General features: G+C 42.4%; 1 protein-coding gene across 6 annotated transcripts in view; it reads left to right on the forward strand.

Moving 5' to 3' along the window:
• The window catches only part of Dennd1a (DENN domain containing 1A), a 479814-nt gene that overhangs the window by 325906 nt on the left and 141649 nt on the right, over positions 1-12259 (forward strand). The window lies entirely within an intron of this gene.

The following is a 12259-nucleotide window of genomic DNA, read 5'->3' on the forward strand; positions in this document are numbered from 1 at the left end:
CCACAAGTATTTTTTAAATTAGTTTTTAGGTTTATTTTTATTTTATTTGTATGGGTATTTTACCTGCATGTATGTCTTCAAAGACCGGAAGAGGGCATAGAATACCCTAGAACTGGAGTTACACACAGGTGTGAGCTGCCATGTGGGATGCCAGGAACCAAACACAGGTCCTCTCCAAGAGCAGCCAGTGCTCTTGAGCCATCTCTCCAGGCCTGGCACCAGAAGTATTATCTGCGATGTGAAGCAGCTTGCCTAGAGCTGTTATCACAGCTCATGAGCATAGGAAAACAGTTAATGGTTTTCTAGGAAGTTAGCACAGATCTACCACAATACCAGGCAGCTGCACTCCTAGGTGCTCATCTAGAGAAGGAAAAGCAAGCATCCAGCAGGGTTTTTCATGAGTGTGAGTGGCAGTGCTGCTCATGGCACTGATTACAGCCTCAATGTGGGGTTTACACAGATAAAATGTTATAGCCTTTATTTCTGTATGACAAACTCAGTATTCACGAAACATGTGAATGACTCTTAAATGTCTTATACTGAGTGAAAAGAAACCAGAGTCAAGAAGATAGACATTGTTTTATTCATGAACATTGTAGAGGAGAGAGCGAGAGATGGCCTAGACAAGGTACCCTGGCTAGAAACACCTCACGGGCAGCTCGTAGGGTGAGGAAGTGGCCTGTCCCTGATCTTGGTGAGGAGCACAAACTGTCAGAACTCATCAGACTACCCTTCCAAAATGCACGCATTCTCTTACCATACATTCTGACTTCATAAAGTTAAAGAGAAGAGGCTTTAGAAATTAATTAATTTAGAAAGGATTCCAGTATTGAGTTTTGGGGCCAGCTGAGTCCTTATGTTTTATGAAATTGAGCAAAGGGTAACTTTGGAGCAGGGTGGCTTTTGATTTTCTGTAGCTGCTGTGATCATTTACTTGTGAGCTGATAATTGTGGCTCTGTGACAGGGAGGCTGGCACGATTAATGCCTCCTACTTTGCTAGTTTCAATGAAACTTTCAATATACTTTCACTGACAGTATTGCATTGTTCCCTGGCTGTGAACTTGGGAGGAGAAATATGGCAAGAATATTTCATCCTCATTGATCTAAAGCCAGCTTACAGATTTCATGTTTATCTCAAATCTTCCTGGAGTCTCTTAATGCCATGTTCTTCCAAAAGCCAAGATTCCTCCAGCCCTTGGAGATGTGCTAAGAGCTCCATTATGTGGATGATCCTAGCCATGCACATGCAAAACATGTGTTGCAGGTCCTCCTTCAGATCTGATCTCTTAGCTATATTTGCATATATTTGTACTGTCTAATGGACCATTTACTGATTTAGCAGCAGGCATTTAATGGGCACCAACTGTGGTCCAGGTTTTACAATTAAGATGCCACTCTTTTCCATGAGGTCACAGGCTGATTAGTGTAAGCTAGTGGATAGCTGGGTGGCTTGTTTTATCCCTACTTCTCCATTTGCATCCCACTCTTCATGTTGTCAAAGATGGCGTACTCCAGCATACAAGTACCACTCCCTGATTCACAGTCCTATGATGGTGTCTCATTTTTCTGTGTGTGAAATTAAAGGGCCACATATAGCTCTTTCGAGTCCAGTCTGCTGACCTCTCCTGCCTCATCTCTTGTCACCATCCTATCCACTTTTATTTTATACCAGCAGCTTTTCCTCTGTCCACAGGAGCCCCAGGCGTGTCTAGTCAGAATATCACCAGTGGTAGACTGTGGCCAGTTTAGTAATAGACATTTTCTTCCTTTATTTGTTCAGCCAAAGGTTTTTGGGTGTGTGCTCAGTGTGCTGGACACATAGGTACCTAAAAACAAGTAAGAAGCAGTCACCATCCTGCCAGCAGAAGACAAGGTTAACTAGAAGATGGGGCTGAGTGCTGGAGCTATCCATGAACAAGATGAGCTAGGAAAGAACATCACAGTCTGCTGTGGATGGGCTTTCTGTATACTGTGAATTATGTGTTGCTACTATTGGTTAATAAATAAGCTTAGAGGCAGGCAGGATTCTTTTAGCTATCCTGGGTTTTTTGTGTTTCCATATGAAGTTGAGTATTGTTCCTTCTAAGTCTGTGAAAAATTATGATGGGGATTGCATTGAATCTGTAGATTGCTTTTGGTAAGATTGCCATTTTTTACTATGTTAATCCTGCCTATCCATGAGCATAGGAGATCTTTCCACTTTCTGATATCTTCTTCAACTTCTTTCTTTAGAGACTTAAAGTTCTTATCATACAGGTCCTTCACTTGTTTAGCTAGGATGACTGTGGCTTATAATAAGTTTTGGTTTTGCCCAATCGCTGGGCAAGCTTTAGTGAAACATTTCACTGTCAGGATAAGAATTTGTACCTTATCAAGCTAATGAAAGAAAATGCTGGCTGTACTTTCAGGAGGGGAGGCTAAAATCTTTTTAGAATATAGTTTATTTTTTTTAAAAAAAGTGTCGTAAATCAGAGAGTAAAACAGAGAAGGGGAAGATGAATAGGAATCTCACTTACACAACTTAAGTAAAACATAGCTCTCTGAACAGATGAAGACAGGTTTCTTCTATATCCCAGAATCTAATCAATATTTATATGTATAATTCAGCTATCATTTGGCTTAAAAGGGCTTATTGGGAAATGTTACCATTTTTACTATTTTCTACAGAGAAAATATTTTACTGTTTAAAATAACTCTGGACTTTTGAATTATAACCTGTTTTATTTTAAAAATAAAATAAAATAGAAAAAAAAAGAGCTAGCTATTAAGAAGCCTGAGCCATAGACCAAACAGCTTGTAATTAATATATAAGCCTCTGAGTAATTATTTTATTAGCAGCTGCGGGACTGTGGGTGGGAGAGATTTATCCGGACCATGGGCCTGGGCAGGACCAAGAAACTTCCTCCTACAACAGTCCAACACAATCGGAAGAGACATGTGGGAAGGACAAAAGGTGAGCCCAAGAAGCAGAGGAAGGACCACAGCAGTAGGTTTGGTCAAAAGAACAAGTTTGGACTTGAAATGGGGAGTGGGGAATGAACTAAAAATCCAGTGGTATGCCAAGTTCCACACTATGTGTCCCAGTCCTAAGGGGATCCTGCTTTTCACTGTTTCTCAGCTTCCCCAAATCTGGCCAAAGCTTCCCTCTGTCCCACATCAACAAATACATGACTTGAGTGTGGGAGACAGTTGCATGCATGGTGTCACCTCTGTCCAGCATGCAGTCCTTCATCCTTTCAGATTTTAAGGAATTGTCTTTGTTCTGCACTGGGCTGCCCACCACCAGTGTCCACTCCATTTATGCATTCCAAGCAGGAAGCAAAGGAGCATCATGACCCAGCACACCTTGGCCAGAGTGTGTGTATATGATTTGTCAACAATCGAAGGCTTTATGGGGCTTCATTAAAGACGCAGGGGCAGGAGCACTGTGGGACATCAGAAGAGCCCTCAGCAGTAAACCACAACTCTGAGCTTTGGAATGCAGTAAATGTTTAAGAGACTTCCTTCCTTTCATTACTGAATTTTACTTCACTTTTATACCAGTAAAGAGTTGTGTTTTATTGGTTGAAATTTCTTGATTCCGTTTTCCCCAGGTCTGTTTAAAGCTACATTTTATCTTTGAGGATGTTTGGCTCACCATGGAGGAAGTGCTGCCAGCGAATTCAATTAACTGGCAGAGCTCACAGATATTGTACATGGATTTCTTTTTTTCCCCCCTCCTTTTTCACAACTGCTACATAAACACAGCTGGGTTTAATATTTGTTGAAACAAAGATTTAACTTGAATCATTTTACTCCGGGTAATTAATGCTTGGAATGCTGGTTCCTCTGCTTGCTTTGTAATCCTCTGCGTTCCTTACTTGTGCTCTGTAGATAATGAAGTGTGCTCCTCCAGGTCTTCGCCCTGCCTTAAAACTGCTTAATATTTGGCCGTTCCCACTAGAGAGCAGATGCTTTTCTTTGCAAGAATTGAATTTCTGTCAGCTCTTTTATGCATCATGTGTTTGGAACTGTAAGTGGATCAAGTTGTTCATCACAGCAGGGACACTGTGAAACACATCTATTACACACACTTCCCACCCCCACCCCACTTCCTGTTTTCTTCCCTCCCCTGAGGAGGTAGAGATACCCAGATCTCCTTGGGAGATATCTCACTCTGTGTGGATATACCCATGTGATCCACCATGGATCCAGCCTGACTGCCTCCCTAAGCATGGAAATTTATATCCCCTCAGCCCTGTCTTATTGCTAAGACAAAGTCTGCTTTTCTCTTGGTAAACACCAAGCACTTCATTAAATCCCAAATACACACTGAGTTTGGGTCACTAAACAAATCCACTAAGCCCAGCATAATGAATGACATTCCAGTAATTGATGCCCTAGAAAATGTTCATTGTGAACCCATTATTCTTTTTTGATGCTAAAATTGGGGCTTGGGTAATTTTGGCTTTGGAGTTGGGCCAATGTAGAATAAAACCACTATTAGGCACCTACTGTATGACAGGCACCATTCTAGGGGCTTTGAAAGTCTTGACATTTGATCTGTATAACAATTCTTTTATTTAAAAAAAATAAAAATAAAAAAAAAAAAAAAAAGGTGAAAAGCACGTTTTAGGGATGCTCCTGTAGTGATAGCTTATCCTTGGGCCTTGGACCACAAGGGTGAGAATGAACTAAGGTATGGTCCTCATGGGTGTCTCTTAGTTTGCAGATGCTGTTGCGGCACACTCACTGATCTCTAGAGATAGGCTGATGTATTCCAGTCATTAAAGTGAAAGTCATCAGTCTTTTGACAAACATTTGTAGTCAACTGGGTCTTCTTCTAAGCACTTTTCATTAGGGCTGAGTAGTAGTGCCCTGGATCATGAGAAATCTGAGTCCCACTTTGCTTTTGTTTCCTATTCTGTTTGTTGTTAATGTTGGTAGTTTTAAAGTGATAGAGGTTATATTGTTTTTAAAAAAAAAAAAAAAAAAAAACAAGTGTCTAACTTTCCTTTTGAAAGCACCTCTGCTTTTTCAAAGGTAACTTACATTTTATTTTGTGTGTTCTGTTTGCAAGAGAATACTTCTTGGTTTATTCACGTTGACAACTGAAAAGTCTTAGACCTAATTAAAAGAATTTTCACAAGCACCTTTACTGAACCATTTCATTACGCAGCACTGCACAGATTGCATTGTGAAGCATGGTGATGGTTTAAATCTGACCTTTAATCCTGAACTGCCAGGAGTTTGGAGGGGGAGGCTGCTTTAAAAGTACTCCCCCAAAGCATACATGCATATGCTTGCACATATTTGGTTAGAAATAATCTTTTTATTGAATGGCTACCTACTAATATGTCACTTTGAGCTCAGATCCACTTTGAGTTTGGATAAGATTTTTCTAGCTTCTCTGTGTGTGTATATGTGTGTGTGTGTGTATGTGTGTGTGTGTGTGTGTGTGTGTGTGTGTGTGTGTGTGTGTGTGTGTTGTGAAAGCTGAATTGTTTTATAGAAAAAACAAAGACAATTTTACTTACTGTGGACAAAAAAAAAGGAAAAGATTGGAGCAAGTGGATTTTGCAAATGAGTAGAAGGGTAGGAAAGTGCAAGCATCTTAGCTACTGTGTTTCTCTGTCTTGGAAAAAGGCTGGAGTACATGTGTACATACTGGACCCTTCCTGGGCATTCTTTTGTAGCTAGTAAAAGTAGGAATCTTTTAGTTTTGTTTTTGTTTTTTTTTTTTTTGATTATATTTTTCATTCCAAGAATAGCATTGTAAGAATTTGAGACTTTTTCATAGGATACTCACTAGAACCATTATGGCATAGTAAAATAAGCATTCACATAATGAAAATTGATCCTTTTGTCTGACAAAAAGCTGGCTAGAATTAGGACACTTGCATCTAACATTCTGACTTACATGTAGCCTGTGAGTTGTCAGGAGAGATGGAGGAAACAGAGATCAGGATCTCCAGGGTCATCACCTGTACCACCACAGAGCTCCCCTTAACTAATATAGCCCTACACTTCCCCCACAGAGAACCAAGAGCTTTGTGGGAGAAATGGGATGCAAAAGATGCAATTAAACCCAACTGAGGTCAAGGTCCAACCATATTCTCAAGAAAGAAAGAGAAAAGCAGGGAATATAGAGGAAACAGTAATGGAGATGTATTAGGTTGGGAGACAGTAAGCCAGTGTCACAGACAAGTGCAATTTGCTGCCCTAAGAGAGCCTGGCAGCAGTGAAAATTAACAGGCTAGCACAGTCTGTGGGTAGAACAGACCCAGGCTTGACTCTGGCTTCCGCCCACTGGATTGTCTATAAGATGGAGGCCTAAGTCTCAGTTTTCTCATATGTGTAGTGGGGATAATAGCATCGACCTCACTCAGTTTTTCTGGTCTTCATCTGAGGCTGAGCATGGAACACTTGCTGTGTTGTTTACTAAATAGCAGGAATTCCTGTTTCTCTCTCTTAATAGGTCCATAGTTCTTTCAGAAGTTATCACTGGAAAGAGAGTGCTGTGAGATTACCTTCACATGCTAACACTTTCTGCTTCAGATTTGAGACAAGAACTAACAAAGGAATAAAGAGATTAACCAGGGGCTGAGGAGATAGCTCAGTGGATAAAGTGTTTGCCTGTAAATGTGAGGACCTGAGTTAGGATCCACATCAACCACTTAAAAGAAGCCAAAGACTATAGCATGCCAGTAATCTGAGAGCTGGGGAAGGAGAGACAAGAGGGTCCCTGAGGCTTAGAGGCCATTCAATATAGCCAAACAGGTTCAGTGTAAGACTGTCTTAAAATAAGGTGGATGGGTTGATATAAACAGAGACTTTTTTCTGCCCCACCTGGTCCCATAGCTGTTTCCAAATTATCACTCAGAGGTTTAATATTAATTATAAATGTTTGGCTAATGGCTCAAGCTTATTACTGGCTAGCTCTTACATTTAAATTAACCCATTTCTATTAATCTATGTATTGCCACATGGCTGTGGTTTTACTGGTCTGCTGGCATGTTGCTCCTTGGGCAGCTAGCTGGCATCTGCCCCTGGCTCCACGCTTCTTTGACCTGTTGGATTGGATTTCTTGCTTGGATTCCTGCTTGGCTTTATTCTGCCTTGCTATAGGCCAAAGCAGCTTCTTTATTAACCAATGGTAATAAAAACATATTCACAGTATATAGAAAGACCATCCCACAGCAGATTGGGGAGTTGGTTCACCTGATTAAAGTGCTTGTTCACAAATGTAACGGCCAGAGTTTATATCCCCCGCACCCACATAAAATCCAGGAGGTCTTAGTGACTCTCTTGTAAACTCAGGGTGCAGATAGTGGAGATGGGCTCCTCGAAGCAAGCTTGCTAGCTAAACTAACCAAATCCATGAGCTGTAGATTCAGCAAGAGACTTTGCTTTGAAAAATAAGGTAGAAAGTGATCAGTGAAGACACCCTCACATATATACACCAGTAAAAGGGTTCAGGACAATAAAGAAAGATACCCAACATTGATCTCTGACCTCAACCAGTACACTCACCAATAAATAAATAGATTAGGCCATTTTTTAGGGCTAGTGGGAAGAGGACAAAGTGAGCCCCCTAGCTCTGCAGAGGAATAAGTAAGTCACTCCGCCCTCTGAACCCAGCCACGCCCCAGGGATTTAAGAACAAAGACAGTGTATAGTTTATTCAAGAAAGGAGGACAATCAGTTTGTTCGGGGGGAAATATGACTCTGTGTCCCTTCTGGTGTCTAATTTGTCAAACTAGCAAACACTGGACTCCAATTCATATATACCCAGCAGTTAGTACAACTCCTGTGTGAGGCTCCTGCACAGGCTGGCTTAAGCCAAACTTGAAAAGAATTCTATCTCTAGTCAAGTGCTGTGCCTACACTGTAGAGGGCCTTGATCGGTGTATTAGAAAAGACAGGCCTGAATTGGCTGTTGTCAAATTCATCATTACTCATTGTTGTGTGGTGGTAGAGAGAACAATCAGTGAAGTATATAGCAGGAGATCCTTGGTCTAGTGTGTGGTATCAGACTGGGGATGTAGCATTTGAACAGGGCCCTATGCCATCCAGTATGGTATCTGCTATTCATATGTGACCATTTAAATTCAAATTGAATAAAGTAAAATACAACCTTTTTCAGTTGTACTAGACACATTTCAAGTATTCTGGGCAATATACTTTTGAACAGCATTGAGCAGGAAATAGATCATTCCCATCATTGTATAAAATTCAGTTGGAAATTTCTGAATTGTAAGTTAGGAGGGTAATGGTAAGTGAGAACACTCCAAATAGGAAACAGTCTATGCAAAAGTCCTGGGGTGGAAGAGAAGACAGTGGAACTAGAGCTCAAGAGTAACCAAGGAGGTGGGGGAACCTCATCTGAGTGACATAGCCCCAGGCCTTGCTAGGACTATATCCTCAGAGCAATAGCAAAATGGCTGGAATGCCTTAAGGTCTCACACTGGTAGCAAAAAATGGCTAAGAATATCTTGGATATGACATTTTGTAGTATGCCATCTTAACTCTCTCACCCCTAGGCCACAAGTTACAACCAAGTGAAGAGACATACCTGCTGTTGAGTGCTGCTAGGTGTTGGGAGGGTTATCCTCCCCTTCAGCAGACAGAGGCCTGCAGTCTGCTGTCACATAAAGAGCTAAAGGAAGTTAGATGTGATGTCACATGCCTTTAATCCCATAATTAAAGGAGGTGGGGGTGGATCAGAGGCAGCTCTCTGTAAGTTCCAGGCCTACCAGGTCTACATAGTTTGAGGACAGCCAGGGCTACATAGACATGTTAAAAAAAAAAAAAAAGCTTAAAAATGAGGTAATAGGTGGTTTTATATAGGATGTGAAACCCCTTTCTTAACCAGGAGTGAGCTCATTCCTACTGAATGCTGAGCTGGATTAGAAGGAGCTCACCTCATCCATTGTCTGCAGCTCCATCCCAGCACAACTTCAGCATTGGGTACCAGCATTGGTTTGTGAGCCCTGAGAATGATCTACAGGATTTGATAAGGGACCTCACGGAAGTTTGATAGCTTTTTAAAAAATTACTATTGGGGGTTTTGTTAGAGGTCTCAGTGAAGAATATTAGTAGTAGAGTTTGAGGCCTTATAAGTCAGGTAGAAGGCAAAGCTGAAAGTACGGCTTGCTAAAAAGCTGTGGAAGGCATTGGAAGTCGGACCTTATTGTATTAGCAACATGGAGCCCCTGAAGATTTCGGGGGGAAGTGTGATTCAGTCTTTTCTTTTCTGAAGATTATGCAGTTCAAAGATGGATTAGACCTTCGAGGAAATGGAGAAGGAAACACCATCTAAAGACGGTTCCAGTAACATTGGGACTGATGACAAAACAAAGTACCGGGTAGCCTACTACATCCCTTCATAGCCATTGTACCCAGATTCCTCCAATGTCTGTGAATGGCCAGTATAAGGGAACAGAAGCCAACAGGTAGAAACAATAGGAAGGCAGATCACTAGTCCCAGGCCTTAACTGTGCAGACTGCACCCCTGTGCTGCAGCCTGAAGAGTCAATGGGGAGCTGATGATGCCAAGACACCTGACAGAGACTAGGGACCCAGCACGAAGACACAGTGTAGGGGTAGGCTGAGGGAGGGCAGTGCCGCCTGTGTATTCCCTCCCACTCATTCTGTATGCAGATGCTTGTTTGCCTTGCCATTGAGCTAAATGTCATGCAATGGATGGGTATCAGTCTGTCCCCTCCTCTCCAACCTGGATCCTTTCCAGCTGAGATCAGCTCCTAGCTATGAAGAATGTGGTCCTAGCTCAACATTCTTCCAAGCAAAGCTGCTGCTGCAGTGCCCTTCCCAAACTCACTCACATGTTCTTTTATTCTTCAGGGAGTGCTGCACTGGGGGATCTAGGCTAGCAAGAGATTTGGTAAACAACAGCCCATGGCAGAACCACCTACATGGTCCACAGGCCTAGCTTAGTGGTCAAAAGAGATTTCACAAATGGGGGACATCTGGATTCCCTTTCCTTTACCCCAAGGCAGTGGCTAACTTTGACTATTAAAGAAAAATACCTCACTCTACTTCTTTATTATGAAAATAACATGCTTTTTTATAAAGGATGATCAAAACAATCAATTTTATAAAACAAAGTGAAAGCATCTTTATGTAGTTAATGGTTGGTACATGACATTTCTGGTTTTTACTGCACATGTATATATTTACATGAGTTAGTAAATGATTCATGCTATAAATGCTGCTCTGCAACTTTAGTCCCCCATCCCATCTATCCTCATCCCCATCCTACCCCCACTCCCCTGTGCCGCCACTGAAAGTATTTGAAGAATATCTTTTCATGTTGGTTTGGAATTCTGCCACTCCCAACATATAGCACTTTATCTTAAAGGTGTGATCATTTCATAAACCCTGTCATATAGATGTGGACAGTCTTTCAAAAAGTAAGCAGATTTCTACAACAGCACAGGTAGGGACAAGAGACAACAGCTGTATGCATGGGCTGGACTGAAGAGTGATTTCATATCAGTGTGTCCAATATAAGATCGAGCAGGACAGGTGAGAATGAGCCAGTAGGACAGCCTGCTCAGCCTAGTCTAAGCAGTCCAGCTCTTCCAAAGGTAGTGATGGGGAGGGCCCAGATGCCAGAGGATTTGGCCAGGATTAAAATGGTTGTATTTGGTTATTCACAATATTACTAGGACAGCTGTGGGTAGATGGCATTAAAAAGAAAGTAAAAGCAGACAGCTTACCCAGAGAATGAATTGAGCTGTACCTCACAAGGCCAAGGTCATGTACACTGAATAGTGAGGGCAGGTTCGGGGTGGTGTTTTTGAGATGTGTGTAGCTGTGAGCAGAGATGAAGAGGTACAGACAGAGTCTGGCCTGTGGTTCAGGAACCGGCTGGATGGTGCTGCAGTGCCCAAGATGGATTGCAGAGGAAGAAGGCTGCTGCAGAGAGGAACTGTTGAACAGTCTTATAGTCTTATGTCCTCTTACTTTTTTTTTTTTTTTGTCTTCCTCCTGTGACAGGTGATTAAAGGAGGAAGCCATCCTCATTGACACTTCTTTCACCCCAAATTATCCCTGACAAGCCCCTTTGTAGTGATTTGACCAGCACCCCAGGAACACTCAGGGCTAGTTCAGCTTTAGATGTATGATGGCGGGTTATTTAAGCCTTCCATTTTCTTCCCTTGCTTTTATTTAAGAGACAGAACACAATTCTGAGCTATTAGATACACATAGACTTGCAGTTTCAAAGTTTGAAGTACTGTCAGGTCAAGACAAAAGCTTCTCCATGGCTCGGGATGAACAAGGTCTTCAGAAGTCTTGGCCTAGGTGCTCACAGCGTGTCAGGAGCCTGGGACCACTTGGCTAGCTTCAGACCAGCGGGGGCAGATAGGAAGGAGCTCTTTTCTGTTTGCTCAGTTATCATCACCAGCTCCTTCTTTGTGTAAGATGGTAATGAGGCCATTAGGGGAGGCTCACCTGAAGTGCAGCTTGTGAATCCAAGGTAATTAAACACCTCCTGAATGAAAGGGAAAGGCCAGGGAAGGTTAAGTGAGGAATAATCCGTAGCACAGGTGGCCCAGGGCCTTTGAGGAGCCAGAAGAGTGACAGTGGAGGCGCTGTTTCAAAGGGTGGAAATGTCACCCACATCTTCAAGAGGGACGGGGTTTTTATTATTTGGGGGATGGGGAGTAGGTAATATTTTTTTAACATTTTAGTAAAGCGTGTTTTTTCATACTTCTGTCTCAAGTTGAAAATCCATGGTAGAACCTACCTGGGGCCAAGGGACATGCATCACTCCTCGGGTGTAGTTAGAATTTTCCTGCCAGGCCCAGTCAGGACAAATCTCTCTTACCCGCCAGTCCCACAGTCGCTCAGACCCAACCAAGAAAGCACACAAAAACTTATATTGTTTACAAACTGTGTGGCCGTGGCAGGCTGCTTGTTATCTGCTTCTTCTATCTTAAATTAACCCATTTCTGTTAGTCTATACTTTGCCACATGGCTTGTGGCTTACCAGTGTCTTTACATGTTGCTTTTCATGGCGGCGGCTGGCGGTGTCTCCCTCCAGCCTTCTACTTCCCAGAATCCTCTTCTCTCTTGTCCCGCCTATACTTCCTGCCTAGCCACTGGCCAAACAGCATTTTATTTGTACAGAGCGATATCCACAGCACTCAGGGGCTCTCAGTCCTGCGGCCTTTGAGTCTGTTGTCCCAGACAGGGAAGCACAGCAGAGCAGTGTATGTGCACTCACATATGCACACACATGTGCACACATAC

The sequence above is a fragment of the Onychomys torridus genome, chromosome 4 (genome assembly GCF_903995425.1).
Source record: "Onychomys torridus chromosome 4, mOncTor1.1, whole genome shotgun sequence".
Classification (NCBI taxonomy): domain Eukaryota; kingdom Metazoa; phylum Chordata; class Mammalia; order Rodentia; family Cricetidae; genus Onychomys; species Onychomys torridus.